This window comes from Tamandua tetradactyla, chromosome 4, assembly GCF_023851605.1.
Source record: "Tamandua tetradactyla isolate mTamTet1 chromosome 4, mTamTet1.pri, whole genome shotgun sequence".
NCBI classification, from domain to species: domain Eukaryota; kingdom Metazoa; phylum Chordata; class Mammalia; order Pilosa; family Myrmecophagidae; genus Tamandua; species Tamandua tetradactyla.
The window spans coordinates 30,201,407-30,214,425 of NC_135330.1; positions in this window are offsets into that span (position 1 = coordinate 30,201,407).

Here is a 13,019-nt window from a genome sequence, read left to right on the forward strand (position 1 = left end):
CAAGACTAGGTATGCTCACCTGGCCAAGTTGACAACTGAATCTAACTAACACAATAATGTTTTCAAGGTTCATCCAAATTGCTGCATGTATCAAAACTTTACTCCTTTTCATAGCTGAATAATATTCCACTGTATGTGTATACCACACTTGCTTATCCATTCATATGTTGATGGATAATTGGGTTGTTTCCATCTTTTGACAATTGTGAATAATACTGCTATGAACATAGGTTTGCAGATCTCTGTTTCTAATAATTTCTTGAAATAACTATTCTTTCTCCAGTAAAGTGCTAAGGGGTGGGGTTTGTAGGATAAGTTGGCACAGTGCAAGTCTGTCTCCAATGGGGAAGAAAATTGTTTTTAAAATTAATCTCAGTGTTAAAACTGCTTTAGCTTTATAAGAAAAATTATGAAGATAATATCATTTCCATATTTACTGTATCTGATTTCCCTTATTATTGAAACCTTACATTAAAATGGCACATTTGCTACCACTAATGAACCAATAATTGATACATTATTATCAACTAAAGTCCATATTTATTCAGAATTTCTTCGTTTTTATCTAATGTCCTTTTTCTGTTCCAGGATCCTGTCCATGATGCAACATTATATTGAGCTATCATATCCCTTATACTCCTCTTGGTTGTGACAGTTTCTCCAATGTTCTTTGTTTTTAATTATCTCCATGGTTTTTATGAGTACCAATCAGGCATTTTGTAGAATATTTCTTAATTGGCATTTGTTTGATGTTTTTCTCATGCTTAGACTGGGTTTGTGGGTTTGGGGAGCAAGACCAACAAAATAAAATTCCATTTTCATCACATCATATCAGATATTCTTAATAACAACATAGCTAATCATTGTTGATGCTGACCTTGATTACTTAGCTAAGGTGGGTTTTCAGGAATCTTCACAAGTTACTCCTTCCCCACCCCTTTCCGTACTGGGCTCTTTGAAAGGAAGTCACCATGTGCAGCCCACACTTAAGTAGTGTGCAGCCATGCTCCACATTCTTGAGGGTGAAGCATCTTCATTAATTATTTGTAGTTATTTGCACAGGAGACTTGTCTCTTCTTTCCCATTTATTTATTCTATCATTTATGTATATCAGTATGGACTCATGGATATTTATTTTGTACTTTGGGCTACAATCCAGTACTACTTTTAAAATTCTATTTTATTGGTCAATTTGTCTAGCTTTGGTCATTGGTAACTCTTTTAGTTGGCTCCTGTGTCTCTTCGATATACTGCTATCATTGTACATTTGTGATTTTTGGTCATTTGTTTGTTTTGGGCACTTCCTTACTTTCTGGCACTAAAATATATTCCAGGCTCATCTTGTACTTTTCCTGCTGCAGTTCTAGAATCAGCCATTTCTCCAAGGAGCCCTGGTTCCTTTTATTGGAGAATGACATTAGAAACCAAGATCTGGGTGAAGTGTGCTTGCTGATTGCTTCTAGGCATTCTCAGCCGACAGATTAAGGAAATATATGCATGGCACTAACCTATGTATGTTCACGTATTTAGAAATATTTCTATAGGTAGCCATCTGTATGTACATTATGTTTGTATATTAAGCAATACATGAAATTGTATTATTGTTTCCATTACCACATGAATCATTCTGGCCACCTTCCCTCACTTATCTGAAAATTCCCATTTTAACCTAACTATCTGTTGACTTACAGAATGTCTTAACCACCATCATGGTATTTTACACAGCATTGTTTCTGATCAAGGAACCCACTTCACAGCAAATGAAGTACGGGAATGGGCACATGCTCATGGAATTTTCTGGTATTACCATGTTCTTCATTATCCAGAGGGAGCTGGTGTGATAGAACAGTGGAAAGGCCTTTTGAAGACTCAATTTATGCTGCCAACTAGGTGGAAATACTTTGGAGGGCTGGGGCAATGTTCTCCAGGAGGCTGCATATCAAGGGTGGAAATGGGAGTGGCACCACTCACTATTACCTCTAGTGATCCCCTAGGAAATTTTTTGCTTCCTGTCCCTGCAACCTTAAGCTCTACTGATCTATAGATCTTAGTTCCAAACGGAGGACTGTTTCCACCAGGAGATACAACAATGATTACATTGAACTGAAAGTTAAGACTGCCAGCAGGCCACATTGGGCTTCTCATGACTCTGAATCAACAGGCAAAGAAGAGTATTACCGTATTGACTCAAAGAAGAGTATTACTGTATTGGCTGGGGTGATTGATCTGACTATCATGGGGAAATAGGACTGTAACTATACAATGATGGCAAAGAAGAATTTTCCTGGAATACAAGAGATCCTCTAGAGTGTCTCTTAGTACTATCATGCCCTGTGATTAAAGTCAATGGAAAACGGCAGCATCCTAATCCAAGCAAGACTACCAATGGCCCAGAAACTTCAGGAATGAAGGTTTGGGTCACCCCACAAGGCAAAGAACCATGGCCAGCTGAGGTACTTACTGAGTTTAAAGGGTGCATGGAATAAGTAGTGGAAGAAAATAGTGATAAATATGAACTATGACCATGTGACCAGTTACAGAAATGAGAACTGTAATGATATGAATATTTATTTCTTGTTTTGTTATGTTTGCATGCTTGTATTTGTATATAAAGCAAATATCTTTGTTTTCTTCTCTACCTTATCCCCTCATCATATAACATACATTGTATTGTTCAGGTCACAGTATTTAAGTTATAGGATATCAACTTAAGAGTAAATATTACCCAAGGACTTGCACATATTCTGGAGATTTAGTGCATTTCTGGTTGTACTTAGAAAAACTGAGTGTTGTTAGGTGAAAAATACATTTGTTATTGTTTTTATTTAAATATTAAGTAGGTTTAAGGTGGTGTGTTTAGCTTCCAAATTGACAGTGTGTGGTCTGTGATGGTTAGGTGCACGTCATCTTTGTCAGATAATGGTGCCCAGTTATCTGGTCAAGCAAGTACTGACCTAACTGTTATGGTGAGGACATTTTATGGACTTCAATAATCATTAAGTTGATCACACCTATGGCTGATTACATCTACAATCCCAACTTGACAGTGTGTGGTCTGTGATGGTTAGGTGCACGTCATCTTTGTCAGATAATGGTGCCCAGTTATCTGGTCAAGCAAGTACTGACCTAACTGTTATGGTGAGGACATTTTATGGACTTCAATAATCATTAAGTTGATCACACCTATGGCTGATTACATCTACAATCAACTAAAGAGTATGTCTTCAACAGTGAGAGATGTTGCAATGAGAGATATTTAATCCAGTTAGTTGATGGCCCTAAAAGGAGAAGCAATGATTTCTGCAGTCAGCAGAGAGAATTTTCAACCCTACTTCAGTCAGCCAGCTCCTCCTGGGGAATTCATCATGGACCTTCATCAGAGTTCCCAGCTAGTAGCCTGTTCTATGGAATTTGGGTTCATACATCCCCCGGATGCATGAGGCACTATTATAAAATCTTCTAATATTTACAGATATCACTTGTTGGTTCTGTTTCCCTAATGAACCCTGACTAATACAAATGCCAAGTACATTAATACATGTGGACATGCCAAGGCATTAAAAAACCATCAAATGCCAAGGACAAGGACAGAGTTCTGAAAACTGCAAGAGAAAAGCAATGAAAAACTTTGGGACTCCCTTGCTTTAAAAGAGAAAAGCGAGGGAATCCCAATATGATTAAGTGCCAATTTCTTCTCAGAAGCTATGTAAAAAGGTAGTGAACTTAATAATTAAAGTGCTGAAAGAAAATAATTGTCAAGAAAGAATTTTATATCCAGCAAGTTTCCTTTCAAAATGGGGAAGAGTTTATGACATACCAGATAAAAGCAGTGGTGTATTTAGCTTCCAAATTGACAATGTGTGGTCTGTGATGGTTAAGTGCACGTCATCTTTGTCAGATAATGGTGCCCACTAGACCTGCACCACCACTAGACCTGCACTAGAAGCAATGCTAAAGGGAGTTAATCAGACTGATAGGAAAGGACCCTAGACAATGGATCAAAGGAGTATAAAGGAATAAAGTCCTGTAGTAGAGGTAACTATATGGGTAAGTATAAATGCCAGTATTATTGTATTGTATTCCTTCGTATGTAGTACTACTTTTTCTTCTTATAGGTTTTAACATACAAAGGCATAAAAGGTATGGTAAATCTATGGTTTCAGATATACACTGTTTAAAGATAAAATTTGTAAGACATACAACTGAAAGTTGGGGTAATGGAGGAGTATAGGAACACTGAATGCTTATACTTTTGAAATTAAGTTTTGAAATTAAGTTGGTGTGGTAGTTAGGGTCAGGTGCCAACTTGGCCAGGTGATGATGCTCCCTGTTCTGTGGCTATGGATTTGAATCATCAGCATGTGAAATTCACCTATGGCAATTATATTTGAAGTCAGCTAAGGGAAGTGACTTCCACAATGAGTAAGATTCAATTTAAATAGCTGGGGGCTTAATAGGGAGAGGTCAGAACAGAGGTCAGCAGCTCAGCCTACCTCATCTCAGCACTCACAGCTCAGCGCAGATGTTTGGAGATACAGAAAGAAATTACACTGGACAAAGCTGTTGGAACCCAGAAGCCAGGAGAGAAGGCCTGAAGACATCACCATGTGCCTTTCCATGTGATAGAGAAACTCAAATGAAAGTCAGCTGTCTTTCCTCCAAAGAACTATAAATTTGTAATTATAAATTCCCTTATTAAAAGCCAATCCATCTCTTTTTTGCTGCATTCTAACAGCCTTAGCAAACTAAAACAGTTGGTATCAAATCAAATTTAATTGCTGTATTTACAATGTTGATTTTTAGCCCCATCATAATCACAAAGACAATATATGGAAATATATTCAGAAAGAAATGAGAAGGGATTCAAAATGGTACAATACAGAAAATCAACTAAATATGAAAGTAGGCATTAATGGAAGCATTGAGGGACAAAATTGAAAAGAGTTACAAAGATAAAATAGCAAAATTGCAAAAGAAATTCTGCATTATCAGCTGTAACTTTAAATATAAATGGATCAAACTCTCCTGTCAAAAGGCAGAGACCAGCAAAATGGATAAAAGAACATGACCCAACCACATGTTATATACAAGATAAACACCTTAATTTCAAAGACACAAATATGCAAAAAGTGAAAGTATGGCAAAAATCTACCATGAAAATAGAAACCGAATGATAGCTGGGACAGCTACACTAATATAAGACAAATAGACTTAAGTCAATAACTATTACAAGGGAAAGAGAAGGTCACTATATAATGATAAAGGGGTCAACTAACAAGAAGATGCAATGATTATAAATATATAGGTACCTAAAGGCAGAGTCCCAAAATATATGAAGCAAATATTGACAGATTTGAAGGGAAAAATAGGCAGTCCTATATTAATAGTAAGAGATTTCAATATACCAATTTTGGTATTGGATAGAACATCTAGACAGATATCAATAAGGATATAGAATATTTGAAAGGCTTTCTAAATGAACTATACCTTATAGGCATGCATAGAACACTTCACCCAGCAACAGACACATTCATCAAGAGTGTACATTGATCACTCTCCAGAATAAACTCTATCTTATATCACAAAACAAGTCTTAGTGTGTATAAAATATTGAAATCTTATCATGTATCTATCTTCTCCAACTGCAATGGATTAAAGCTTGAAATCAATGAAACAAAGTGAATTGGAAAATTTGCAGATCAAACAATGTACTCTTAAATAAACAATGGATCAAAGAAGAAATCACAGGGAAAATTGGGATATATCTTTAGTGAATGAAACTGAAAACACAACATTAAAATTTATGGCACATCTCAGAGGGTGGGGCAAGATGGCAGCACAGTGAGGCGTGGAATTTAGTTCATCCTCCAGAGAAGCTGGTAAATATTTAGGAATGGTACAGAAAAATGTTGGGGGAACATCAGTGTCTGGACACACAGCATGCACCAGTCTGGACTAGGTGGAATGGCTGATATACTACACAGAATTGTAAGTTCCTCAAGGGCTTAGCTCAATCAAGCTACAATGGCAGTGTTAATTAACAAATTCTGACTACTGAAAATAGGCCCCCAGTAGAGGTGAACCTAGAATAAGAATGAAAGGAACTAGGAATTTTGAGTGTGGCAGAGAGGGGGAAGGGATATGGGGGGGAAAAAATCAGAGGCTTTTTGAGTTAGACAGCACAAAATACTGGAAAGGGCTGCATCCCAAGAAAAGGGGGCACATAGAGCTTGGAGATACTTACAGCCACATACCAACTCAAGTCCTTAATCAACAAATCTGAGGAGCAGGGGTCTGGCTTTGAAAAGCTTTTTTTTTTTTTTTTTACTTCTTAGCAGCTCATTAGCTAGAACTGCAAGCACTCTCAGGCTCCAGCACTGCCCTAGGCAAGGGCAGAATTAAGGCATGTCTGAGAGACAAAGTTACTAGTCAGATGAAAGGAGTTAATTCCTTAAAGGGCATATCTTCTGCAAGAAAGGAGGGCAGGGCCCAACTCAAGTGGAATCCCTCCTTCAAAGAATTTAGGCCCCAGGGACTAAAAAACAGAAGAAATCAAAGCCTGCCTACTACTGCAGCCTAGGTCTCAACCATGCCGCTGGCAGGGAGACCCTGTTGAAATTAAAGCCACTGCATCGCTTCACACTGGTGGGATGCCACAGGCAGACAAGTGCCACATACTGGGCAGGATAGAGAAAGTACAGAGTCTGAAGGCTTCATAGGAAAGTCTAAAAACCTGCTAGGTCCCACCATCAGGGAAAACTGATGCTGGCTACACTTTCCTCTTGAGAAGGGTCCTGTCAGGTGTGGAAAAATCTAAGTGGAATTGATGCTATCTGAGGAGACCTTCCTTCAAAAAAAGTCTTCTTATAGGCAGGGCAGAAAACAGAAAAACAAGAGCTGAAAAAGTTCTGATTGGGTAAACAGAACCTATGCTAGAGGTTTAGAATAAGTTGAACTTAATGTCAAAGAACAGATAGAGAAAGAAAACAACCGGCAAGAAAATCCTATGTAAAAGAATGAAAACAACCTCCAGAATAAATTAATTAAGGAAATCAAATGTGCAGACACCAGCAGAAAATAATTACTCATACTAGGAAAATAAAAGATATAGCCCAGTCAAAGGAACAAACCAACACTTCAAATGAGATACAGGAGTTGAAACAACAAATTGAAAATGTTTGACCAGACATGTAAAACCTCATCAAAAATCAAATTGATGAGTTGAGGGCAGATATAAAGAAGATTGGGTGAATATAAAGAAGAACTCAAAATTTTGAAAAAATAAATTATAGAACTTATGGAAATGAAAGACAGAACAATGGAGATGACAAAAAATGTTGGAAACCTACAACAAAAGACTTGAAAAAGGCAGAAGAAAAGATTAATAAAACAGAGTACTGGACATCTGAAATATGACATGCAAAAGAAAATATAGGGAAAAGAATTGAAAAATATGAGTAGGGTTTCAGGGAATTGAAAAACAACATGAAACACATGAATATACATGTTGTGGGTGTCCCAGAAGGAGAAGAGAAAAGAATAGGAGCAGAAAGACTAATGAAGGAAATAATCACTGAAAAATTTTCATCTCTTATGAAAGACAGATCCAAGAAATGCAGCATACCATAAACATAATAGATCCAAAGAGACATACTCCAAGACACATACTGATCATATTTTCAAATGTCAAAGCCAATGAGATATTTTTGAAAGCAGCAAGAGAAAAGAAATCCATCACATAAAGGGAAGCTTGGTAAGACCATGTGTGGGTTTCTCAGCAGAAACCATGGAGGCAAGAAGGCAGTGATATGATATATTTAAGATTATAAAAGAGAAAAACTACCAACCAAGAATTCTATAACCGGCAAAACTGTTTTTAAAAAAATGGGGGGGGGGGGATTAAAATATTTTCAGGCAGTCACTGAGAATTTGCGACTAAGAGAACAGCTCTACAAAAAATACTAAAGGGAGCACTATAGGAAGATAGGAAAAGATTAGGGAGAAAGGTCTGGAGAAGAATATAGAAATGAAGACTATCGGAGCAAAGGTAAAAGAGAAAAAAAATTAGATATGACACATAAAATCCAAAAGACAAAATCGTAGAAGAAAGTACTGCTTTTACAGTAATAACATCAAATACTAATGGATTAAATTTCCCAATCAAAAGACATAGACTGTCAGAATGGAATAAAAAAGAGGACCCATCTATATGCTGTCTACGGAAGAGCCAAGGACAAAAATAGGTTAAAAGTGAAAGGGTGGGAAAAGATATGTCATGAAAACAACAACCAGAAAAGAGCAGAGGTAGGTATACTAACATCCAACAAATTAGGCTTCAAATGTAAAACAAATGAAAGAACCAAAAAAAGGACATTATGCATTAATGAAAGGAACAATTCAACAAAAAGACAACAATCTCAAATATTTATACACCAAGCCAGAGTTCTCCAAAATAAATGAGGCAAATACTGACATTAATGAAGGGAGAAGTAGATACCTCCACCATAATAGTTGGAAACTTCACTTTCCTGCTCACATCAATAGATAGAATATCTAGATAGAGGATCAATAAGGAAATAGAGATTTTTTTTTGTATGCTGTATGGTGGGGGTCACATTTCATTCTTTTTCCATGTGAGTATACCGTTATTGCAACACATTTTGTTGAATTTTTGTTTGTTTTTTTGTTTGTTTGTTTACTTGTTTTGTTTTTGTTTTTGAGAAATGCATGGGCTGGGAATTGAACCCAGGTCTCCCATGTAGCTGGTGAGAATTCTACCACTGAACTACCTTTGCACCCCTGGAAACAGAGATTTTGAATAATACAAGTGAACTAGTCTTAACAGACATTTACAGAACATTACACTACGCCACAGCAGGATACACATTTTGCTCAAGTGCTCATGGATCATTCTCAAGGATAGACCATATGTTGGGTTGCAAAGCAAGTTTCAAAAAATTTTACAGGAAGGATTTGTGGAAACTCCTTCTGTCTGATGGGCACAATCTTTCTACATAGAAAGCCAACAAGAGTGCTGTGGGATCAGTATAAATGGAACTTTTATAATGTGACTGTGTGTTTGTGAAAACCTTGCATCTGATGCTCCTTTTATCCAATATATGGACAGATAAGTAAAAAGGTATGGCTAAAAAACAAACAATAGAGGGTATAAGGATTAAAAGAAATTGGGTAGATGGAAATACTAGTAGTCAATTAGAGGGAGAGGTAAGGGGTATGGGATATATGAGTTTTTTCTTTTCTCTTTTTATTTCTTTTTCTGGAGTGATACCATGTTCTAAAAATGATCATGGAAATGAATACACAGCTATGTGATAATATTGTGAGCCGCTGATTATACACCATGTATGGACTGTATGTGTGTGAGATTCCTCAATAAAAATATTAAAAAAATAAAATGACAGTGAGAAAGCAAAGACAGTGAGAAGAGGGAATTTATTGCTCTAAATGCTTAGAATAAAAATAAGAAAGATCTCATGTCAGAAACTTAATCTCACAACTGGAGGGTCTTGAAAAAGAAGAACAAATTAATCAAAGGATAATAGAAGGAATGAAATAGCAAAGGTTACAGTGGACATAAATGAAATAAAGAATAAAAAAAGTAGAGATAATCAACAAACCAAATCTTGGTTATTTATTTTTTATTTTTTAAAAAAATTATCTGTCCTTTAAATCTTGGTTCTTTAAAAAGATTAAAAAAAAATCATAAAACCTTAAGCTAGAATACAGAGAAAAAAAGAGAGAGGATACAAATAGCATAATCAGAAATGAAAAGTGGGACATTACTACAAACCCTGCTAAAATAAAAAGGACAATAAGAAGATACTACAATGAACTGTATACCAACAAATTAGACAATCTTGATGAAATGGACAAATTCCTAAAGATATACAAACTGCCTACACTGAAGAAGAAATAGAATTCTCAACAGATCCATAACCAGTAAGATGTTGAATCTATAGTCAAAAACTTCCACAAGAAAAGCCCAGGAACAGATGGCTGACTTCACAGGTGATTTTTACCAAATATTTCAAGAAGAATTAACATGAGTCCTGCTCAAACTCTTCCAAAAAAAATGAAGAGGTGAGAACAATTTCTAATTCATTTTATAAGGTTAAAATCACCCTAATTCCAAAGCCAGAGGGATACCATAAAAAGACACCATAAAAGAAATTACAGGCCAATATCCTTTATGCATGCAAATGCAGATATCTTCAACAAAATACTAGCAAACTGCAGTCAACAGCATATTAAAAAGATAATAAATCGTACTCAAGTGGGATTTATCCCAGTTATTAAAGCATGGTTCAATATAAGATAATTAATTAATCTAGTAGCACATTAATAGAACAAAGTAGAAAACCATCTGATTATTTCAGTTGATGCAGAAAAAGCATTTGTCCAAATTTAGCATCCATTTTATAAAAATACTTAGAAAGTTAAGAATGGAAGGAAACTTTCTTAATATGATAAGGGTAAAACATGTTAGGATTTGATCAGCCTAATGCTATGATCATACTGAATGGTTTTCAGGAAGAAGACAAGGATGCCCATTGTTACCACATTATTCAACATTATGCTGGAGGGTATAACAATGAGCTTTTTCATTTTTCTTTTTATTTCTTTTTCTGAATTGATGCAAATGTTCTAAGAAATGATCATGATGATGATTATACAACTATGTGATGGCATTTTGAATTATTGATTGTATACCAAGAATGGAATGATCATATGATAATAATATTCATGTTTGTATGTTATGTTTATAAAAATTTAAAAAAAAACACTAAAGGCAAAAAACCCCACACAAAACAAAAACAAACAAACAAACAAAACATTATACTGGAAGTTCTAGCCAGAACACCTAGGCAAGTAAAACAAATAAAAGGCATCCAAATTGGGAAGGAAGAAGGAAAACTTTCACTATTTTCAGGCAATGTGATCCTACTTTTAGAAAATCCTGAAAAATCCACAACAAGCTACCAAAAGTTAAATGAACTCAACAAAATAGCAGAGACAAGATCAACATCCAAAAAAAAACAGTAGTGGTTCTATACACACACTAGTAATGAGCAATCTAAATTGGAAATCAAGGAAAAAATATCATTTACAATAGCATCTAAAATAATCTAAAATTTACAAATGAATCTAACCAAGGGTGTAAAGGACTTGTGTACAAAAAACTACAAAACATTGCTAAAAGAAATCAAAGATGACCTAAAGAAATGGGAGGTCATTCCACGTTCATGGACTGGAAGTAATTACTAATAAGATGTCAATTCTATCCAGAGTGATATACAAATTCAATACAATCTCAATAAAATTCCAACAACCTTCTTTGCATAAATGGAAAAGAAATAATCAATTTTGTATGGAAGGGTAAGGGACATGAATGCCAAAGCCATTTTGAAAAAGAACAGTGTTGGAAGACTTGTATTTCTCTATCTTATAATTTATTACAATGCCACAGTAATCAAAACAGCATGGTTTGGCATATAAATTAATTGAATTGAGAGTTTAGAAATAAAACCTCACATGTGCCCATCTGATTTTTGACATGGGTGTCAAATCCAATCAATTGGGAAAGGATAATCTCTTCAACAGATGCTGCTAGGAAAACTGGATATTAATATGCACGAGACTGAAGGTGAACCTATATCATACCATATACAAAAATCTACTAAACATGGATCAAATACTTAAGTTGAAGAGCCAGAAGTAATACATTTATAGAAGAAGGCATGGACAAGCATTTTCAGAACCTTGTGGTTGTCAATGGTTTTTCACACTTTCTACCCAAAGCATGAATAACCAAAGAAAAACTAGATAAATGGGACCTCTTCAAAATAAAAAAACTTTGGTTCATCAAAAGAATTTAAGAAGAAAATAAAAAGACAACCTACATATTGGAAGAAAATATTTGGAAGCCACTTACGTGATAATTGTTCAATATATAGAATGTACAGAGAGATCCTGCCATGCAACAACAAAAGACAACCCAATTTTAAAAATTGACAAAGACTTCATGGGCATTTCTCTAAAGAAGATATACGAATGGCTAAAAAGTACCCAGAAAGTTACTCCACATCATTAGTCATTAGGGAAATGCAAATTAAAACCACAATAAGCTACCAATTTACACCCACTAGAATGGCTGCTATTAAACAAATGGAAAATTACAAATGTTGGATGATTTGGACAAACAGGAATACTCATTCATTGCTGGTGGGAATGTAAAATGGAGCAGCTGCTATGGAGGACAGTTTGGTGGTTCCCCAGCAAGCTAACTACAGAATTAACTTGTGACCTACAATGCCACTTTTAGGTATACTCCAAAAAATTGAAAACAGGGACTTTACCAGTTATTTGCACTGGTATTAACACTGATGTTAATAGTAGGTTTATTTTCAACTGGCAAAATGATGGAAGCAACCCAAATGACTATCATCTGATGAACTGATAAACAAAATGTCTTTAGTTTTCTCACTTTGAATTTGATATACCGAGGTCCTTAAATTTTTGATGCTTATTCTGCTTATTGCTCTCTGAGCTTTCTGGATCAGTGCTTTGATATCTATAATTAATTTTGGAAAATTCTATTACTTCAACTATTTCTTATGTACATTTTCTCTTCTCCTTTTGTTATTCCCTTTTGAAATGGGCCCACAGTTCTTGGATGTTCTGTCCTTTCCTTTTCATTCTTTATTCTCTTTACACATGGGTTTGGGTAGTTTCTTTTGACTTATCTCAAGCTCATTGTTCCTTTCCTCAGCCATGTCCAGTCTGTTGATGAGCCCATCAAAGACATTCTTTATTTATGTTACAGTATTTTTTATTTCTAACATTTCCCTTTGATTCTTTCTTAGAGTTTCTGTTTCTCCAAATTAAATTAAATCTGCTTTTTTCATGCTTGTTTTCCATTTGAGCTTTTAACATGTTAATCATAGTTCTTTTAAATTCCCTGTCTGATAATTCCAAAATAGGTGTCATATCTGGATCTG